A 20,457-nucleotide genomic window follows, 5' to 3' on the forward strand; every position below is an offset into this window, starting at 1 on the left:
AAAAAAAAAAAACTAAATCTTACCTTATAGAGCAAAAATAATGAACGTCGAGGAAAAATACAGTCAACTTATTTCTTTTTTCTTTTTTTTTTCATCAGTAAGGGTGTGGAAGTGGATCGGTCGACTTCAATTAGTTCATTGTTTGGATAGCCTGTCGAGCAGGTAGCGGTCAACTAGAGGAAATTGCGAACAGAAATCCGTCATATACTAGCTACGCAGGTGCTTAACCCTTCAAGCTAATTTCGTTTTTTTAGTTATTGAAAAAAAAAGATCTTTTTTGAAAGTGAATAAAACGGGACCATCACGAGAGGAAAAAATGTGGACACTTAAAATTCATAAAAATTGGTGATTTGTATGAATGATAATTTTTCCGTATTTTTTTATGACTCTAACTCGAGACGACAGAAAATATGCTCTGAGCTTTTCGAATACCGCTTTTTGAAAATTATGAAGTAAGGGTTTTCGAAAAGTTGCAATTCGACCAATTCTAATAAAAAGTTCGAACAATTAGAGAAGCTCGATTTGATAAGCAGATTAAAAGTTGAAGGAAATGAAGGAAAAGAACGCAGTTATTCGACTTTACAATTTCATTTGGTTTTACAAATAATGCCTCGCATATTATCGTGTACAGAGAACCGTATTATAATTAATGTGTCGTCGATAATTTATTTTTAAATACTTTGGACACCAAATAAATCATAATTGTTGAGATAGTAGAAATATTCTTTTGATAAAACAAGGTAAACAGTGTTTTGCTAGTTGCATCTTTCCAATCACCTTGTAATGCTACGTCATTATATTATTTTGTTACAATTAATTCGGCATTGAAGATCGAGTTCCGGTATAGTTTAACTGAATTATACTCACACAGAGAGAGGATTTGTTTAATTTACCAAAAATGGCGAAGGAAATATTTTCACGGTTCTAAAAAAATGAATTTGATTCAACAAAAAAGTGATCACAGCGATAATTTGCATGTCGTTGACAAATCGTGTCACTTGAGCAAAAAACTAATTAATTTATTTTACAATTTTGCAAAAAACGGTCTGTTTTTGTCAGTAAACCATAGATTCAGTATTATGAAAAATCAGTGTAGTTAATGTATCCGTATTGTTTTATCGATAAAAGAATGATTCGTTTGAATCCGAAAGATATATTTTTTTTAATCAACAAAATTCTATATATGAATGAAAAGCTATTTTTTCACCCCGGCAAAATGTATTCACTCGATTTTGTACAATTAAACAAATTTTCAGTCGAATAGAACACCTAGGATTTTGTGTAAGATTAAAAATAAAAACTTTTTTATCGCATACACAGTAATTCTATTACTGGAAGTAACGTCAAGTATGATCAACATCCTTTGTCGATATTAAATGAAATAGTTCCTTTACTTTCTATGGAATTGTTTCTGAAAATGGATTGTTTTGTGCATTTTATAGCAATTTGTTAAAAATTTTCGATCAACTTCGTACAAACCAATTACAAACTTGAAGTTTTGTAATTTTTTTTTTTTTTTTTCAATAAAAGCATAGGATTATATAAAACGGGACACGAAAATCTTTCAGGCTCGTCATTTGAATTTTAAGTCAAATAAATATCAGATTTTTTCATCACGCCGTTTCCGTTGAAAATTGCGTCAGTTTTATTGTATCGCGCAAAGAAAGACCGAGATATTTATCAAAACCTGTTTTTCGTATATACTAGAGATTCGAAAATGCAAAAATACACCATGATTATAAAAATTGATTTTCGACGGAAGTCTGGCAGAATAATATTCTTCCACATACCACCACGGGTGAAATGAAAAGTAAAAATAATTTCGATCACGCGAACGATCATCTTCTCCAAATAATAACGAAGATCAATTGTTATAATTCAAGGATCTTGAAGCCCGCACATGTGAGGGAAAAACGTACGAAGAGTGAAGACACAACTGGATTAAAGGAAGGGATGAAAAGCACAAAGAAGACAGGAGAATCTGAGAGTAAGAGAGAGAGAAAGAGTGAGAGAGCGAGGGCGCGAGAGGGTGGGAGAGACGGCGAGAGAGCGCGAAAGGGATGAGAGTGGAACGGAGAGGTTGGCTCTGGAAGATGAGCGGTAGGGAGTCGACGGAGAGCGTCGCGACGTCGTCCACTCAGTCACCGCCCAGGCCGCGCCGCGAGCGATACCTCGTTGAAACCGACGCCCGAGCACGCGTTGTTACAGAGACGCAAAGTACCCTGAACGAAAATTAACGTGTCAACTCAATTTAACAGCCGGCGACAACCGACGAATGAACAATCAGTCGATGAAAATCTGCGAGTGAAGCACAGACATTTGGGGTTGTTCTAGCCAGGGTCGAACTGGAACGATAAGCGAGAAGTTTGGAAAGGTAAACGGCCTGCTGTTCGGTAAAATTTATTAATATCTTCGTTAATCAAAAAGGGGTATAAATATTTTTGCAAGTTTTTCGGTGAAGTTTGCGACACTAGTGCACCGCTGAGACACCAACGACTTGGAGTTGCTTCGGTGAACGAGAGGCAGGGTGGAGGGTAGACCTCCGCATCCTGACGACAGCAGCAGTCGCTTCCTCTGGAGGCGTTACGAAGACAGTCAAGATCCATCGCTGCGAGAAGATGTCGGAAAGTCAAGGTTAGTTGGGAGAATATTACGATTAATATAATGGATTGAAAGATGCCTCTCGCAATGAGTCGCGATGTGTTTTGTTGCGTTGTTGTCATCGCCCGATTTAATCTTCTTCCACCATTCATGTTTTGATAAGCATTGACCTTTAGGCTCCGGAGAAGCGTGAAGGATATTCACGGAATTCAGAGGCTTTCTCAAGTTGTTGGATTTTACTCTGCTATTGCGAAATAATCTGCATATCGGGATTCGTGAAAATGCATTTGACGAATGATTTTTGGAGTAGACGTTGCTCAGGATAGGTTGATGGTTGAGATTAAACAACGGAGGTCGGTGATCGTGATGCTTGATGAAGGGTTGCTTGGTCACTTCAGGAATGAGAATTCGGGAAAGTGCCAAATTTCGTCTCACCCTCGTCTGTTTTACTTCGGTGATTTGCTATCCAGGAAATGGGATAGTGGATGATAAGATATAATGATTCTTAATCGCGTGGCAATATTTACCAATATTTCTGTTGTAAACGAATTTCAAGATTTTCGGAGTTTCCGACGGTCCGTATAAAAATAGTTCAATCAATTTTTTAGTGAAAAAGAAAAACGGATTTCGAATGAGTTTTTAAATAAGACAAGCCAAGTCAAAATGTTTCAAACTATTATTCATAGTTCTTGACTATGATTGAACTACGCCTTGGAAGAAAGAGTCAGTCACTAATCGCTTGTACACAACTTTTTTTCTCCGTTCATTCAAGTTGGTATTGTTTCGTTGCAACGTCTGGATACTTGTAATACTTGTAAAGAGAGAATAGCTTCCAAATATCGCTTCTTTTAAATTTCTGATTGAATAAATCCAACTATCGTACCTTCAAAATAGTTTTAGATTCAGATAGTATAGTGCTGGATAAAATTTAGTCTGAAATTTTCGAAAATAGCGAATCCCAAGATATAGAAGCTCTATTGAAAATGCTCGAAGCTAAAATTGCCTGCAGTTTCAATTCTGACTGAAACGTTCTCACAATATGCTATCAAGAGGATTCTCAGAAAGTGCAACGCAGGAAAAGCGTTAATTTAATGGCACTTACATCTTGCCAACTGTAGGTAAAAATTCTTTCGAAACTCTCGTGTGACCCATTATCAAAAACTTTGTTACTCCGCGGTAGCTGTTCAACGACACTATTTTCCATCCTGATTCCAACATCTATCGAAGCTACGCGGACTAGAACCAAGTTTATTTCGCTGCGCCATTTTTTCAATAAAATTGGTCCGTCTATTTTTATGCGCAGTCGAAAGTTGTGAACTACCGCTGGTGTGAGTGGTGCTGACTTTATATTCACCAATTTTGAAACTTGCCAGGTGCTGGATTCCCATCGTCGCGTTGCGATTCACGAAGTTTTGCTGCAGGGCAGGTTAACCGCAGGTTAACAGGAATAACTGCCCGGATGTAGCCTTTCGAAGTGGTGCAATTCTAGTTTTTCTAAATTATTCTCTGGAACAATCGTATTTGTATCGTTATATTTTACAATGATTTTGCAATGGAATAATAAGCTCGTTGATAAAGTTTTGTGCAAAATCTAGATATATGGTGTACAGAAAACTTTGAATTGCTCAAATTATCGGTTTCAGCCTTGAGACTAACGTTTGTCGCATTTAAGAAACAACATATTCGAATTTGCAGAAGTCCGAGCTTTTCGTATTAGTCACTATAATTTCATAGGTTTTTAAATGAAATTTAAAATACTTCTCCGCCCAAACTTCGTTAACATTTATACTACACGAGACTATAAATCCATTCGGTTTTTTATTCCTGAACAGCTGCGCGAATTCCTGCCACGATTAACTCCCACACTTAGCAGTTAGAAGTGACGCGTCAAAAGCTAAATCTGAAATTTGAGATACTTAACATAGATTTCAAGGTCTTATCTTGCTATCTTCGCTCATGTGTGTAAGAGATGCGCTGGTTAATTGACGAAATATTCCGATGCAGTTTCTTAATTGTAAATTACCATAGGAAATACCATCTCATTTGCAATAACATAGATGCTCGCAATGTCTACACCATGCGGCTGCCTGCGAGAAAATATTGATATGTAATATAGCGACCCGGGAATTTGCTTGAGGGTCGCAGAACTTCCGCCAATATCCCCAAAGTGTACTTCCATTCTCAAGTGACGTTGAGGGCATCGAAATTCGCTTCATGTGAAAAGTATTTCTTATTAAATCTCAAGTCATGTAGGTATAGGCCCAAGACACGATCTAGGAATAATTCTATTTCTCAAACAAAAAGTAGCAGGACTTCTGAGCTAGCTTGATAACATGTATATCGATGTATCAAGTTAACCAACTGCAAACGTAGTTGTAAACAATATAGTCTTTGACACGTCTTGAATTTTCATCGCGTTTCAAAGATTTCAAATATTTATAAAATTTCGTGAGGAAGTGACGTTCATTTTTTGAATACCTACTATGTGAACTTAAACATCTAATCTAAATGTTTTGGGATTGAATTATATAATTATATTCTACCTTCGTTCTAATTTACTAAACAGCTTTCGATTAGAGGTGGTTTTGGTAAATATCGATAAAAAGTCAGTCAATATATTCTCAAAATTTGGATATTGACTGACGTCGGACTTATTATCACTGATGCTTTACTTTATTCAAACGATTGAGAATGAGTTGTTCACCCGATTAATTACCTACCTGCGTAGATGAATTTCATGAAAAGTTATGAAATATCTTGGACTTGATTTTGAAACTGGTTTTCACGGATTTAGGAAGTTTTATCTAAACAGAATTAAATTGTTTGGGAGCATTGCTATTGATCGGAGAGTCCGTCGGCACTACAAAGCAGTGAAAAGGTGGAGTGCTAAACAAAGCGTCGGTAATTTGAGATATCAAAAGCAAACCTATGGCAACCTAAGTCGGTAAGGTGAATTTTACCTCTCTGTTGAAGGTGTGTTAAGATTCAAGTCAATTTCAAGTTTACATAATACGCATATCTTATATATTTCTACTGCTATTTCTGAAAGATTTTCACAACTTTGGTTCGATATTGAAGTTATGGATCCAGGATAGATTCAAAATAGTTTGAAAAAAAATTCCGATCACACGTCTGTAGAAATCTATTCAAAATGTTGATGAATTCGCAAGTCGCGAATGAATTTAAGATCGAAGCAAGGATCTTCCTGCTTGTTCAAGGCTTGTCAATTCAGCGGATGATTGAGAGCATATACCAGGCGACAGGAGTACAAATATCGTCGACGTCGATATTCGAGATGATAAGAGGTTTTGATATCGTAATTGTGATGAAACATACTTCCTCGATGCCAGGACCTAATGTGTCTTCAATAATTAATTAGTCAACGTTTAAAAGAGTCTATAGGCCAGAGGAAATATTCGTAATTCACGCTTCATTTTAAATGTAATGCTTTCAAGAGCTGCCCTGGGTTTGACGTGTGAATTCAAACCTACCGGGGTTGACGCGTATTCATCACGACTGTGAAGTCACCCCAGGGATTCTGGGTGATAAATTTCCACATTCGCTTATTTAATTAATTGTTTCGTTACTCACGATAGGTTAATGCCGATTGACTCTCGAGTTCCCGATCCAGTCGTTTTCAACCTTCAACGAACCGTCGAGCTTGTATAAAATTCATGCCTAGGCACTCAGGAATCTACTCATGAAAGCGTATAAGCACCTGGAGAAGGCTTCGACCTCAAGTTCACTTGAGCTGGCGTGAGCTGGTGGAGTAAATTCGTGTGAACGGCGTTTATCGTCGTCCGTCTTATTTGTGCGGCACGTGCCTTGCATATATCTGTTCTCCCAATCACCGACGAGTACTTGCGTTACACACATACATATATACTTCCATCATTATTTCTAAACAGAAACGATTGCCACCGGGGTGAAATGCTGTAAGAATTGACAGAAACACGACAGACGTTCGAGGTGATTATCTGACAAGACAAATCCGTCAAATCATCTTCCTGGACTGTTCAGCTGAAGTGTGACCACAAGTAAGAAATGAGAATTTCCTCTGATTGTGAGCAGCAAGGAGTTGCCACGAAGTTTTACTCGCCAGGGAAAAGTAGCTGAGATTGTGGAAAGCTTACTTTTATTCGCCCCTCGACCTATATCAAGATAAAAAAGCGACGCGACTTGGTTCAGCAATTTATTTTAGAAAGAAAAACTATCTCGCATAGGAAGTTAGAAATATTTATTATACTCTATACCGCAGCGACCAAACTGCAGTTTTCAATTCTCGATCGGGTAAGATCAATCAACTTTTCCCTTGGACCGATGAAAGATATGAGTAAAGTTCAAGAATCATATCTTCGGCGTGAATGGAAATTATCGTTCAGTTAAATACGATCTTACATCTGATCGTGAATTTGACATAAAAAGGTGACATCTGCACTGCAATTGTTTCACGCGAAAAAGTATTTTATTGAACTTATAAATAATATGCTGAATCGCAGAGTTGTTTTTTGTCTTTTGAAAAGCGTTAGTTGAAGAAAAAAAAAAAAACAATTTTTGGACCGCTCTGAATATTGATTATCGAAGGCGTCATCTTCGACATTGTCAGAAGAAACTTCAAAACATAAACTTTGAAAGAACACCGCGAGTTTGGTATCAGATTGTGGGAAAATTCAAGTTTCTACTCGATGAGAAGCTACGACCGAGGCTCCATCTGCGTGAAAATTAAGCTTTTTTTTTCATCGAGAGCTATTTCAAGTAATATTATTAGCTACACCCGGTGGATCTTGGGATTCAGGAACACCTGATGCTGTGCGCGAAAGAGTCTGAGGGTCTCCTGACTATTTACTGAATCTCCAGAGACCACCACCGGCAGGTTGTGGAAGTGAAATAACAAGAGCAAACAGGCTTTTATGTTAATAATATATGTATATCTCTTCTTTCGAGAATTGGTAATAACGAGAGCAAACAGGCTTTTATGTTAAGAAAATATATATCTTTTTATTCAAGAATTTGTTATAACGAGAGCAAACAGGCTTTTATATCAACAAAAATATGCAAACATCTATTGATGCAATAGTTAGTTAATACTGGTCTCTTAATGAGCAGTTTTCACGCTGTAACAAAAGTACCAGAAGTCTCGAAATTACGATACATCGCGTATACAAAAGACACTGTCATTTTACTTGAGATTAGTCTGGGTGATCGTCGATATAAGTGTCGTGATTATACCCAAGATGATTTCAATACGAGAGCGCTCATCTGAAGAAAATCGTAATTATGCAGAAGAATATATGTATACATACATATGCCAAGAAGATTTTTAAAATGTTAACGATATGAACGACGTTTCACCGCCAAATAGACGACCGAAGTAACATCTTACAGGCATTAAATGTGACCAACAAGTTTGTGATCATTAACTTTCTAGGAATCCTACCGATACAATGTATTACATTCATATAAAGAAATTACTAATTAATCGAAGAATATTTATCTATTCATATCAGCCACGATGGCCAGCCATTCAATACATGACATAAAGACTAGGAATTTAGGAATTTAATAACGATAATCTATATTCGAGATCCGTTTGATTTAAACTGGTTCGACATCTCTTGGTTCGTTATATTGTGACTCGAAAAGGGTGTAATCCGCGATCACGACCAAGTGTGAAAGGGTACAGGATAAGTAGAGGCAAAGCCTTTGACTCATGGCTAAGTCTCGCTTATAGCGATCCGAAGGAAAACGAACAAAAAAAATCCATGCCGTAGTGAATTCTGTATACTTTTATCAGCACGTCGACCTTGCGATTCAGAATTATTCACGGCGCAGTCCAAAGTATGCACACTACTATTCAATTGTACGAATTTGACTCGCGCTTGTACATTTAAAGCTCGAATCTTACTCGTTCAGGAAGCGACGTTCAATTACTTTCCACTTTGGTCGTAGAATCAGTTATCGTACAAATAAATGCCGTAATATCAGCGCGGCCATGTATAAACTCGCTTGGTTGTATTTTCCTAGGTGCGCGCGTTCCTTGGAGTAGCCACCTGGTAGCGTAACGACGTACTATCGTCTCAACGGACATAGTCTCAGTTACGCCTCGTAGTGCTGCGTTTATTAGTGCCGAGACGATGCCAATTTAGCCAGTGACCAGTGTCTGACTTACCATTAATACCCTTCTGTTACATCCTACGACGGTATGATCGCAGACTTATCGAGAGAGACTGCGTGCTCCGTAAACCAAGCTGAAGCCGTGATAAGACAGAGAGAAGGTCTACAGCTGCAGGCAGTCCCTCTCACTCTAATCGGTGATTTTTCGAGGAAATAAATAGCCTGATACAAGTATACCCCCCCCCCCCCCCCCTGACCCATCCTATCTTACCGTTCTCCCCACCTGGCGACTGCTCCCCACTCTCTTGATGATGCGACAGAGTAAGGACCACTCCGGGACTAGCTCTGTTCTTCGGTCTCGGCTTCAGCAGCCTCGAAAGAGCGTGAAGTTTGTTTCTATCAGTCTATGATAGAGGTAACTGTGATAAGAAAAACGTTGTTGATTCCGATTTCCTCGCGGTCCTACTGAGAGAGGCTAGTTTGGAATTCAACGAGCCTCGTGATAAATGTAGAGTGGGGATAACGTTCGAGGACGTATTTGGGGAAGCGGCCTTTTTGTTTATAACGATAAACAAACTACTCACAAAAACAATAATTAGCGTTTAGATTTTGGTGTTCATAATTATCGAGAAAAATGTTCAAACTAAGAGACATCTCGTGCGATACGAAAGTTTAGTCAAAAGTATTTTGAGAAACCAGCCGTCATTTGAATAAAGTCATGTTTGGCAACAGATTCGACATCGTCCAGTACTACTCATTCGCATTATTACTGTCCTATTATCAGAGCAGCCAACTGTCTTACATACAGCCAAGATGGTAGCTTGTACCATTTAGGAATACGTGTGGAGGACTTCCTCGTTAATGGTGATATCAATACAGTCTATGATCTATCTTCAATACTTGAAGTTTAGCGGCCCTATTACGAGAGGCCCTTTTGAGAAACTTGACTGTAATGCCGTTGTTTCAACATGGCCGCTGAATCATAAGTCCGATTAGTAGTGAGGTGGCGCCTATTGATCAACTAAGCTCCTTCTATGCTCGGAATTTGTACTGACTCGCCCTATAAATATATATATGTATATATTACAGTGTTAACGAAATAACACCATTTGGACGTACAAAACCGTCACTTCTACTTCCGGCATCGAAAAAAGTGTGACAAGAAACCGATATTTTGAATCGGTTCATGACGTGAGTAGATGCGTGATAAAGAATTACTATTTCTGAAATTATCTGGAAGGTTTTGAGGTTATAGGGTCTCTACTCAGGTATCTTCAAGCAGGAATTAGCTGAGTTGTAACCCTCGTAAATTGACGTAACAATTGAGTAGTATTTTGGTGCCCTACGAAGTGGTAGATACACAATTGTTTCACATTGATGATGATGATGATGATGATGATGATATAGAGATTCGCACGGTGTCTAAGGTCATCATCATCACTAAAACCTTCCGATAAATCGTAATCTACTTCCAGTATACGTGAACTAACGTGCTTACAGTAGCAACACACACACATTTTATATCTTTTTACTTTCACTTTTCCTGCAGATCCGCCATCGACGTAGCCCAAAAGCGGTGATCATAGCTCTCCAACTTTTTCCAGGTATATCGCTGACGCCTTTCTTGGGAATTTCTATCTCATGCAGCCTACAATAAAGTGCTTCCCAAGCGTCCGCACACGCCTGAGATTTTATGTAAAGACCCTGAACCATGAATCGTTGCCGGATTTGTGGATTGATCCGATCATTCAAGATTAATACTCCTCGTAGACCGTGTTTGATATGAATATTACCCCGTGGAACTCGTGGCTTGAACTTATAGCGAGTTTAACGACGTAAGCAGACTTCGGAGACACAGGGAATAAGCGATGAGACCATATCATCTCGTCGGAAAGTACCTACTACTAGTCTAATAAATTCTATACGTCCTTGATCCTCGATTCAATATCAGATTAACGTGTATCACTTGATCATATCCGGCCACGTGTTATCTTTGCGAATACGCTCGTGGGTTCAACCCTTGAACGGGTGGTGCGTTTTGGCACGAAGATGCAAATGAAACCTTTGTACCCCCAGTAATTTCCGTAATTACGCTACCGGAAGGTCTGTCGCAATTTTCCGGCACACGGTTAACCCAGAGTTTTTAACACAGTTGTATCTTCCGGACGTAAAGCTTTTAATTCTCGGAACTTGGTGCTTGACGTTAGGCGTTTTGTATTCGGAGGTGGAAAAGCTTTAGCGGCAGACAATGTGCGGTCGTTTTTAAGCTGGTGTTGTAAAGTGGATGCCTGGTCTCGGGTGAATCAAATTCCAGCATTCTCGAGTGCTTTCATGTGTTGAGCCAAAGTGCAAAAATTGCTCATGTTAGTCAAGATTATGAGAATTTATCATGGTAGAAGAATTACCTTGTTTATTACTTCGGTTCGAGCTTTCTTTAGTTTTTACTATAATATAACTAATTCAACTTTCAATGTGAAAGGATATATCTGTTATATAATAACACTAGCAATCATAAAAACGTTTGAAATTGAATTGCTTAATGGAGATGTCAATAGATTGACTCACACCGCCACCTAATAAGAACTTATGGAACTTATAAAATGAATTACGATCCTTTATCTTACAAAAACTCCTCAGACTTGCAATAAAAAATATTGAGGGTCACTGATCGGGATAAAAACTATCCTATCTTTCAAGTTGGACCAAGCAATACAAATTTACAAAATTCTATTAAAATCGTTTGATTGGTTTTAGAGATTAGCGTAAACGAACATCGTGACACGAGATTTTTTAATATAAAGATTTCCAGAAGAGAATGATGTTGCAAGTCATCGTGTTATTACATCCTTTCAATTCGCCAATCTATATTATCTTACGACTTAGTTCTTCCAGCACTTCAATAATATTTTATAAATTCTGCACGAATTGATCTTACATTCATTCACAGGTTATGATGATGTTTCACGATGGTGAAAAGGTTGGCCGGCGTGCTCGGAATTCTTTATATGAAATATATCCGCCTTCCGTTTTTTGATTTGACTCATTCTTAGCTCAGAGCTTTATACTTGGGGCCAGGAAAAAAATGCCAAGTTGTGAAATGGGAAAACAGATGCGCCGCGCGAAGGGTCTTCTATTGTGTTTATAATGTATGGGGAGCATGAAAAACGTTTTTGTATTTGAAGTAAGAAATGTGGAAAGCTTCTTTTCCCCCTAACACTAACCTGAACCCACAATCCTATTCACAACTTTGTTGACGGTCTGGCGCCCGCGGTAATTTCACAATCGTCCAATATTCGCAGCTCCTTCCTTGACGGATTATAAATCCAATCTCCGTTTTCCTCATGAACATTTGTACATTGGGATAAAAGAATCGCGTCGTGATTATTGAAGCATTAAAAAGGGGCTGGACGAATTGAATTCGACGATGCAACATTTTCTCAAGGCTTCATGAAAGACGTTTAGTCACTGTTCTCGATCAGAATGATTTTATAATGAAATAACCTCAAACACATGTTCACAACCCCATGATTCTTTAGTCCTTCATATTTTTAAGGGGCTGAGAATGTACATGATCCAAAGGAATTTTTCGATTCAGGGTGAAAAGATTTTTGCAAATTTCATTTCCGTAATGTTCATACATGCAAGTGTATGCAAAGAAAGTTTTATGTCGATCCGACAAATATTCTCGAAGTTACGCGGACATTTGCAAAGACGTCCCGAAGCGTTTGAAAGTGCTTGTGAAACTTTGAACGTCTTTTTCTTGAAACTATGTTTTCAATGTCAGCGGGCACGATTGCTCGGAAACAGCTGAACCAATTAGTCTCAAATTTTTACCCAAGCTTTGTGAATATATTTTTCAGTCCTTGGTCGAAGGTTTTTTCTCGCTGATAAATATTTTCCATTTCATAAGAAAAATTAAGGCGAAAATTTTTATAGAAAACCGATTTTTTTTTTTTTGAGAAGCTCCCGTTTTGTTAAAAATCAATATTTTGTTTGTCCCTTTGATTAAATACCAGGTAATTCGTTATATTAATAAAATCCGTTTTCGTTTTTTCATTCCGAATGATCCAGTCTTACATTTCCGTGAGTATCTAACATTTCCAGACTCTGATGGGCAATAAATAGTTTCAATTCGTCCGCGAAAGTTCATGGAAAACCAATTTCTTTCAAAGTCTTACGTGACGTTTATGAACTCTGATCCTATTGTAATAAAGCTGAACTCGATCAACAGGGTAATATTTTTTTGGGAAATAACAGCGTACATTAAAGATCAGGAATACACTGGAAACCAATTTCGTCGGATCAAAGATGAGTAGGGGATTTTCTTGGAATACTATTTCCAATTTTCCTCGCTGAGTCAAGGAACCTTTTGGCAGCTTCCACGACAGCTAACTCGATCACCGCAGCCAGCGATGCGTCCGTGGTAAAAGACCCGTTTAATGTCAAAGTGGTCGTGAGAGATAGTGGATGGTGGCTGGGCTGCAGGACACAGGGTGTGAGAAAAGGATTGATGGCCGAAGGGATGTGCAGACTGACGGAGCTGCGGGTGCCGCAAAAGCTGGAAGCCCCTCATCTAATAGTAAAAGAATATGCCACCCATCGAATAACAGACACTTGAAGGAAGAATAGGAGAAAGCTCGTAGATGAAGTCCGATGACGAAACGTGTTTTCCCGAATTCCGGAAGTCAGCACATTCTACCTGTATGGGAATTTTCATGGCAATCAATTTTACAGAAAATTTTTTTCTTCTTCATTCGTCACTTGATTTATTTCGTTGATCAACGGATGGTACTGACGCGTTTTTGTTTTTGTATAGTTTTGTTATACAATCTTAACTTTTTCATGTGCATAATTGAATCGTTTGGCATATAAGTACCTACCTTGCAAATATTTTAACATCATTTGGATAGAACTATTGGCGCATATTTGGTAACAATTTTGTTGAACGTATAAACTGAAACAAACTCGACTATTCGACCAACATGCGTAGCTTTATTATTGCAAGAGCTAAGCTGAAGTTTACTTCGAATTTTAGATAATTTGAAGCAAACGAATTTATCAATCGAGGAAAATCAGACATGGAACGGTAAAATTTGAATGTAAGAAAGAGAATATAGAACTCATATTTCATTTATCATTTATCATTATCAATTTGAAAAAAAAAAAAAAACAAAGCTAAACCAGTGCCAAGATTAAGTATCTACTGCTGATGCGTGTCAATATTTTATGCAGCATTTTTGTCACACGGTTTTGAGTATAAATCGAATCACGTTGATCAAAATCCATTTTCTTACTCGACTGATAAACGGGGTGTAAGAATGACGGGGTTCTTCGTGCTCCTTATTTCAACACTTCTCTTCCTCCTGTCGCTGAAATAGCTCCACGCACCTTCGGGGATGAAAGCATCACGTCACACTTGTGATGTATCGACGTACGTATGTGTCGACGGGATGTCTGTACACGTGAGAGTTGGTATGCGTTTTCAATACACAAGCAAATACGATTTTCCTTGACGGGGATATTGGTCCTTTAAAAAAATTGCGAGGTGCGCGAAAAGCGCGACAATTTTATCGAAAGGAAATTCGATGAACCCGTTTTCTTCCCGACCTCATTGTCAGTCTTCATCGATCGGTTGGTCGCATCGAGAGCTCGGTAATTCGATTTGAATTTGGCCAGAAAACTGTTGTAGCTGCTGCGATTGCGGATCTTGAATAGAATAGTGAATTGCCTTTCAAGTAAAAGACCTGAGTTGTTTTGGCGTTGACTATTCCTTTTATGAAAACATACAAAGGAAACACGCACTTTACATACGCTTTGGTTATACGAGGTAAAAAATTGCGGAAAGAATTTACGTAGAATTGTTGAGATGATTGATTACATCATTTGAATTGCTTCATAAATAGACTCGAATGCTTTGTGATGCACGCTTCGAAGCAGCATGTCAGCACGGATTAAGGGGGAGGTTTCAGTTTCGATTGTTAGCAGTGTTTTGAAGTATCGTAGATGAAGAAGAAAGAAAAAAAAAACTACAGAGGCATAAATCAAAAAGTTTTGCTCAGCACGATTTATTCAACACTTTCATTTTTACAAAGTTCGCCAGTGCTTTGGCAGTTTTTTTTTTCTCAATTGGAAATAATAGGGGTTTCCAAAGTTTCGTACATCGTTCAAATTTCCCGATTGATCAAATTTTTCATCTAAATACTTTATTTTCAACAAAAATTTCATCTCACTTCTGGCTGAGATATTTTCTTTTTTTCGAAATTCAGGATATATGTTGCACTGTTTTCATCGCGATGAATCTAATTGGCAAATGGCACTTTTTCATTGTGTAAAAATGATTATAACGATAGAAATAAGTGAATAAACGAAATTCCCGGCCTGTTGCAAAAATTTTTATCGTCAGTTCCGTGAAACGTGGTTTTATACTCGTCAAAGTTACGATTAAAAATAATGAGTGAGTACACAGCTGTAGCAATTTGAACAAGACTTGTAAAAATATTTCAAGATTATTTTTTAAATTGTTCTAAAGAATCGCTGAAGCAATACAGACTGCAAGCTTTACCTGTAAATAAATTCATTCTCACCTTCGTCAAGCTGGTATTTCAAGCTTTTATGCTGTGGTAATTGCATTGTGAAAATGAGCCGAGCGACTCGTGATGATTAAATTTTTATACAGCATTTTGAGCATTTTTGAATTCTTTTCACGATTGGATCCTTCGACTATCGTTTCGAGAATGGCTTAGCAAAAATTACACAGTTTTTTTGTTATCGTCCCAAATTTCGTTTTTTCTTATCCTCAAGTTTAACTTGTCGGTGAGACGCGATAACAGCAAAGCTTTAGAACGTCGAATAAACCGTTATGGAAAGCAGAGAAAAGAAGGGTGGCTATAACGAAGGAGTAAAATTGAGTTAAAAGCTCGCAGTATAGCCATGATCGATTGTGTATCTCGATACCTTATATATACGGTGGGTGGGTAAAATAAAACTTTATACTTAAGTGCCGCCCCACCGCATTTACGTAATTCATCACAACTCAGGTTTTATTACTTCAAAGAATTTAGTCGAAAAACATTCTGTCATAAAAGAGTCAACTCGGTACGACTTTATACTCCGTTTGTGATGGGAGAACCTACCGCCGTTTTTATCGCTTTTGATAACGCAAGTTAACCGCCACGCCAAAGTTCTTCTCAACTTTTCTCGACCAGGGTGTTTTCATTATCTACTACTCGGAGTATCTTCTTATAATTTTTCAAATTCATTTCCCCTATCGAAGCATGGCTGGATTATTGTGAAGGACGAAACAGGCTGGCTGATGTAAGCGTTACCCGAGTTTGCATCATGCGTATATTTTGGAGATTGAATTGGGTGTGCGAATCATCGGTCAGCAGGCTCGATTACATTATGATAAACTTGTCAGTGTATTAAGGGTGAAGGTTTTCTTATTCTCAATAAACGAATATTTTACCGAATAAAGCACTGTAAATTTTGTTAACTTTTTTTGCTTTCCGACACGTATAAGATTTGAAACGAAGTCATTATTCCAAAACTTAGGCTAAATTTTTGCGCGCAAATTACTTATTAGTTATTCGATGCTCGATAGGTACACGGAAAGAAAAATATTTTAGATTTTTAGAGTTAAATCCATAGCAATTGTGCGACAAGATTTACAAATCCGATAACAAATTAACGTTTACATTAAATTTTTTTTTCATGCATAGATATAATCTTGAGGTGTAATTAGATTCGAGTTTCGGTTCTGAACCGGATATAAAAACTACTTATCGACGGCGAACTTGAAATGAATTTGCGAAACGTATAAAAGCGGTAATTTTCGTCGGATGACGGATTCGTGGTAGGGACGTTTCGCACACGGTTTCACCGGTGTGAGCAAATAGTGTTCCTCGAACTTTGAGGGTTGCCTCGTGATGCGGCATGTGCTTCAAAATTGGCTTTCGTCACGTCAGGTCGGCCGTGTTTGCCGGGGATGCTGTGGCCCACAACCACGTCGCGACGCCTTCACCGCTGTGCGAGAAACGCGGAGGCGTCGCGACGCATATCCGAGCGACGCCCCGGACCGACGCCTTCCCATTGATCCTCTCATCCCTCCGGCAATATCCACGACTCAGTTAGCAGTCATTTTCCTGACTCGGAAAAAGTTTCCTCGGCTAAAGAGAGAGGGAAGAGAGTAGGAGATAAGCGAGAGGGTTCAGCGATGCCTCCCTCCTGTTTCCGTCTTCAAGACGACGCTTTGCGAATTCTTAACAACCTGCGGTAATTTTTTCGCAAGTACTTCAAGCCCCGGTTGATGAAAAATCTCATAAACACGCGATGCTTCTCATTTGATTCTATGATTCTGGTTTCAGAAACACAAGAACCGCATAATCGTTATTCATAAATGTGTCACGAGTCATTTCATGTTAAACCGAACAACTTTGAAATTTTTTAGGAGTGTTCTGGTATAGAAAAAGGGAGATACAAGTTCGGCAAAAAAAAAAGTATCCATATTTTTTTTCATTTAAAAGTCAAATTTCAAATTCCAAATTTGCTGCACGCGCTTTCCTTTCAAAAGTGATGTTGATAAATGATCAAATAAAAAGGAATCAACAAACGCATGAAAAACTTTTTTGTTTTCGATTAGTTTATACAATAAACTTCAAAATCTCAAGAGGATGGTTGAAAATGTCCGGAAGGATATTCATTGGCAGCCTCGACTGCAGAATTAATTACACTTCAAAATTATCTTCTATACAATGTCCAATTTTCAGCTATACAATTGTTATACCGTGTAACCGGTACTGAATTGATGTTGCAAATCGTTCAAATGAATCGGAAACATTGCTGAGCATATTTCTGGGCGTGGAATCGTCCTTGTGGCTTTCCGTGAAGTGGATCTCCACTTAGCAATAAGGTAAATATTTGTGTCGTATAACGAGCCAGAAAATCTCTCGCTAAGGGTGGTTGTTATATTTCCAAGTGGCGATAAGAAACGTGTAATATTAGAAAATAACTGTAAGAAATGGCGAACGGAAGTCCTCGTAAATACTATATATATGTGTAACTTTAGCTTGAACCTCGTGTGTTTTGGAAAGAGAGAGTCTGTGACATATTGAATCACAAGCTATTTTCTTTGGAATGTTCGAGTGAATTACTTGCAAGTTACGGAGTTAGCAATTATCAGCAAAATAAAAGAAAAAAAAAACTGAACGTTCGGCTAAAGGAGAGGAAAAACAATCAGTGCGAATTGTCGTTACTAATTGCAATTTGTAATTCACGGTAGCCTGGTTGACAAAGAAATCGCAGGAAAAGAGTTTATTATACGACATGCACGTGTTTCAAACCAGCCTGAGATGATATTCAATTCTTATTTTTAATTTTATTGTACTCACAATTCCTTCTCATTTCAATAAAAATCGATTACGGTGGAATATGATACTATAAGAAAGAAATAATAATTTTGCGACAAGAATTTATTGAACTTTATAACCTTGGAAATTTTCTTCCAAGTTAAATACAATTATTTTGATTGTAATTTCAAGGTGGGATAATTCAACGAAATTACAAACTTTTTTTGTTGAGAATACTTGGGTTGGCATATAATTAGTAAATGAAAACGATAATTAACAAGTTTTGAAATCTGTTTCATTACCATAGTCAACGAATTGAAAATTAGTACTACCTATTAATTAAATAAATGATAAAAATTTATGTACGTATTAAGAAGCTAAAACGATTCTTCTAAAAATGCTAGAAAAAAAGAATACTATTAAATCATGAATAACAAATTTCTTTTCTACTATTTATTTGTATATATACAAATAATTTTTGTTCAGCTTACAAATATGTTTTTCTTATTTCTAAATAAACTATTTATTTATTACCAAGACTTATTCAACATGAATGATATATTATTTCAGAGACTATCCTCTCTAGCAGATTAAAAGGAAAACAATTGAATATTGATTTCTACATTAAATTATACGTTTAATTGTTTAATGCGTTACGTAGATCCTTGCCCATGTATTCACTCTACTCACCTGTGGAATTTCAAAGCGCGTAAATCTAAACTATATTTCAGCCACTACAAGATGTCTGCGTTGAACATCAGTAGCTACATACATACATATGCTGAAAGATTGGGAAACAACATTATTTTTGCGAAAAATGATACCTCTGCTGAAAATCTGACCTGAATGTTAATAACAATGGCAATCGTCAGTAAGATTTATGCAAGAACTAACCACACGTAGTGAATATGGAATAAGTGATGAAAGGGTACACAGAGAGCCATAGGTTTCGACATCGTTAAAAGAGGTTGAATATTCAAAGGGTTATCATGAATAGGCAAAAGGGCTGCTGCTTTTTCTGTCCTTTATGACTTCCAGACCGTGCAAATCAGCCCGCCATTATTTTACCCGTAAACAAAACAGAATGAACCTTTTGCCAAAGGCTCGAGAACCTGTGCAGATTGTTTAATTATGTCGGTTGGTTGAATTAATCGGATAATTGATCGCTTTAAGAATTTTAGCTTAACATTGGTGAACAGTGTTTGGCCGTTATTTTTCATTCAATTAAACTATTATTAATATGCGTGCGAAAGGGAGTTGACATTGATCGGTAAAGGAACAGACAGACGTTTCACATTTTTTCGTCTGATAATGAAACATTCCAAAATTTCTCACGGAATTTTGATGATGTGTTAAACAGACTGAATCCTTTGGTTACAATTTGTGGATAATACGGTAATTCGATTATTACTTTACCTCAAGGATCTTGTGTAACAATTACTTTGGCATTCGAAGCTTATAAAATTCGGTTCAAAAGAGGAATAAATAATTCGCAACTTTTATTAGATATTGATATAGATTTTGTATGAAAAAATTCGACAAAGTTTTAAATGCCGAACAAGCACCGGGTGGATTTCACATTAATCCTGTCAACTTGACTTACCGAAAGTTATATTACAATTTTAAAACTAAATTTGTCACATGATCTTTAAACTATGATAAACGCTCCTGCAAGATCTGCCGTCGTCGTCCGCAGTTTTCGGGGTAATGTAACATTATTTTTCCTCAATGGAATAACGCAAAATTGAGACTTTTCAATGGGAAAATAATATTGTTGACACTGAGTGTGTAAAAATATGAAAAGATTCCGTAGAACCGACACTATTTTTTTGGAAGCTGATAAATCTTTCAAAATCGGGTATAAATTTTTGAGGTGTTTACGAAAGAAACCTCGATTTTATTAAACAAATTCTTCTTTCTTCTCTGATTCTTTTTATCGAATTTTATTATTGAAATTCATAGATAACTCGAGACTGTCACGAACGGAAAAAAAGTCCTGCTGAAGAGTCTCTCTGACACAGCCCTCCATTTGGCTGACACAGAGATATAAAACTTTTTAGCTCATAAAAGCTTATAGAAACATTTTTTCATGGCCGGTACTATATTGCCGGAATTATTGATTTATTCGCTTTAAAAGAATTCCACAAAAATTAAGAAGACCGCATAAATCAGAAAAGCTTAGGCATGCAAAAAATATTCACATCATTGCTAATCACTTCTGTTCACGTAAACATATGGATGCGGAGTCTAGAACAGCAAATTTTCTTAAAACTGAACTTTTTCGTTTCGTAAAATCAAGTGCATGACGGGAGAAAAGTGATTTCACTCGTGTAATCATCACGGGTCACTTCATTTACATATTCTTGATATGTGAATCTTACGAAAATAATAGACACGA

General features: G+C 37.3%; 1 protein-coding gene across 11 annotated transcripts in view; it reads left to right on the top strand.

Annotated features, from left to right (window-relative positions):
* Nucleotides 1-2,418: 2,418 nt before the first annotated feature.
* The window catches only part of LOC124408609 (transient receptor potential-gamma protein), a 113,803-nt gene continuing 95,764 nt past the window's right edge, over nucleotides 2,419-20,457 (top strand). For 10 of the 11 annotated variants that reach the window (XM_046885650.1, XM_046885651.1, XM_046885653.1 and 7 more), the window contains exon 1: nucleotides 2,419-2,634. The gene's annotated coding sequence lies outside the window, so the exon portion shown is untranslated. The remainder of the gene's footprint in view (nucleotides 2,635-20,457) is intronic. The other variant, XM_046885659.1, reaches the window with a different exon arrangement.

Source organism: Diprion similis, chromosome 8 (assembly GCF_021155765.1).
Source record: "Diprion similis isolate iyDipSimi1 chromosome 8, iyDipSimi1.1, whole genome shotgun sequence".
NCBI lineage: Eukaryota > Metazoa > Arthropoda > Insecta > Hymenoptera > Diprionidae > Diprion > Diprion similis.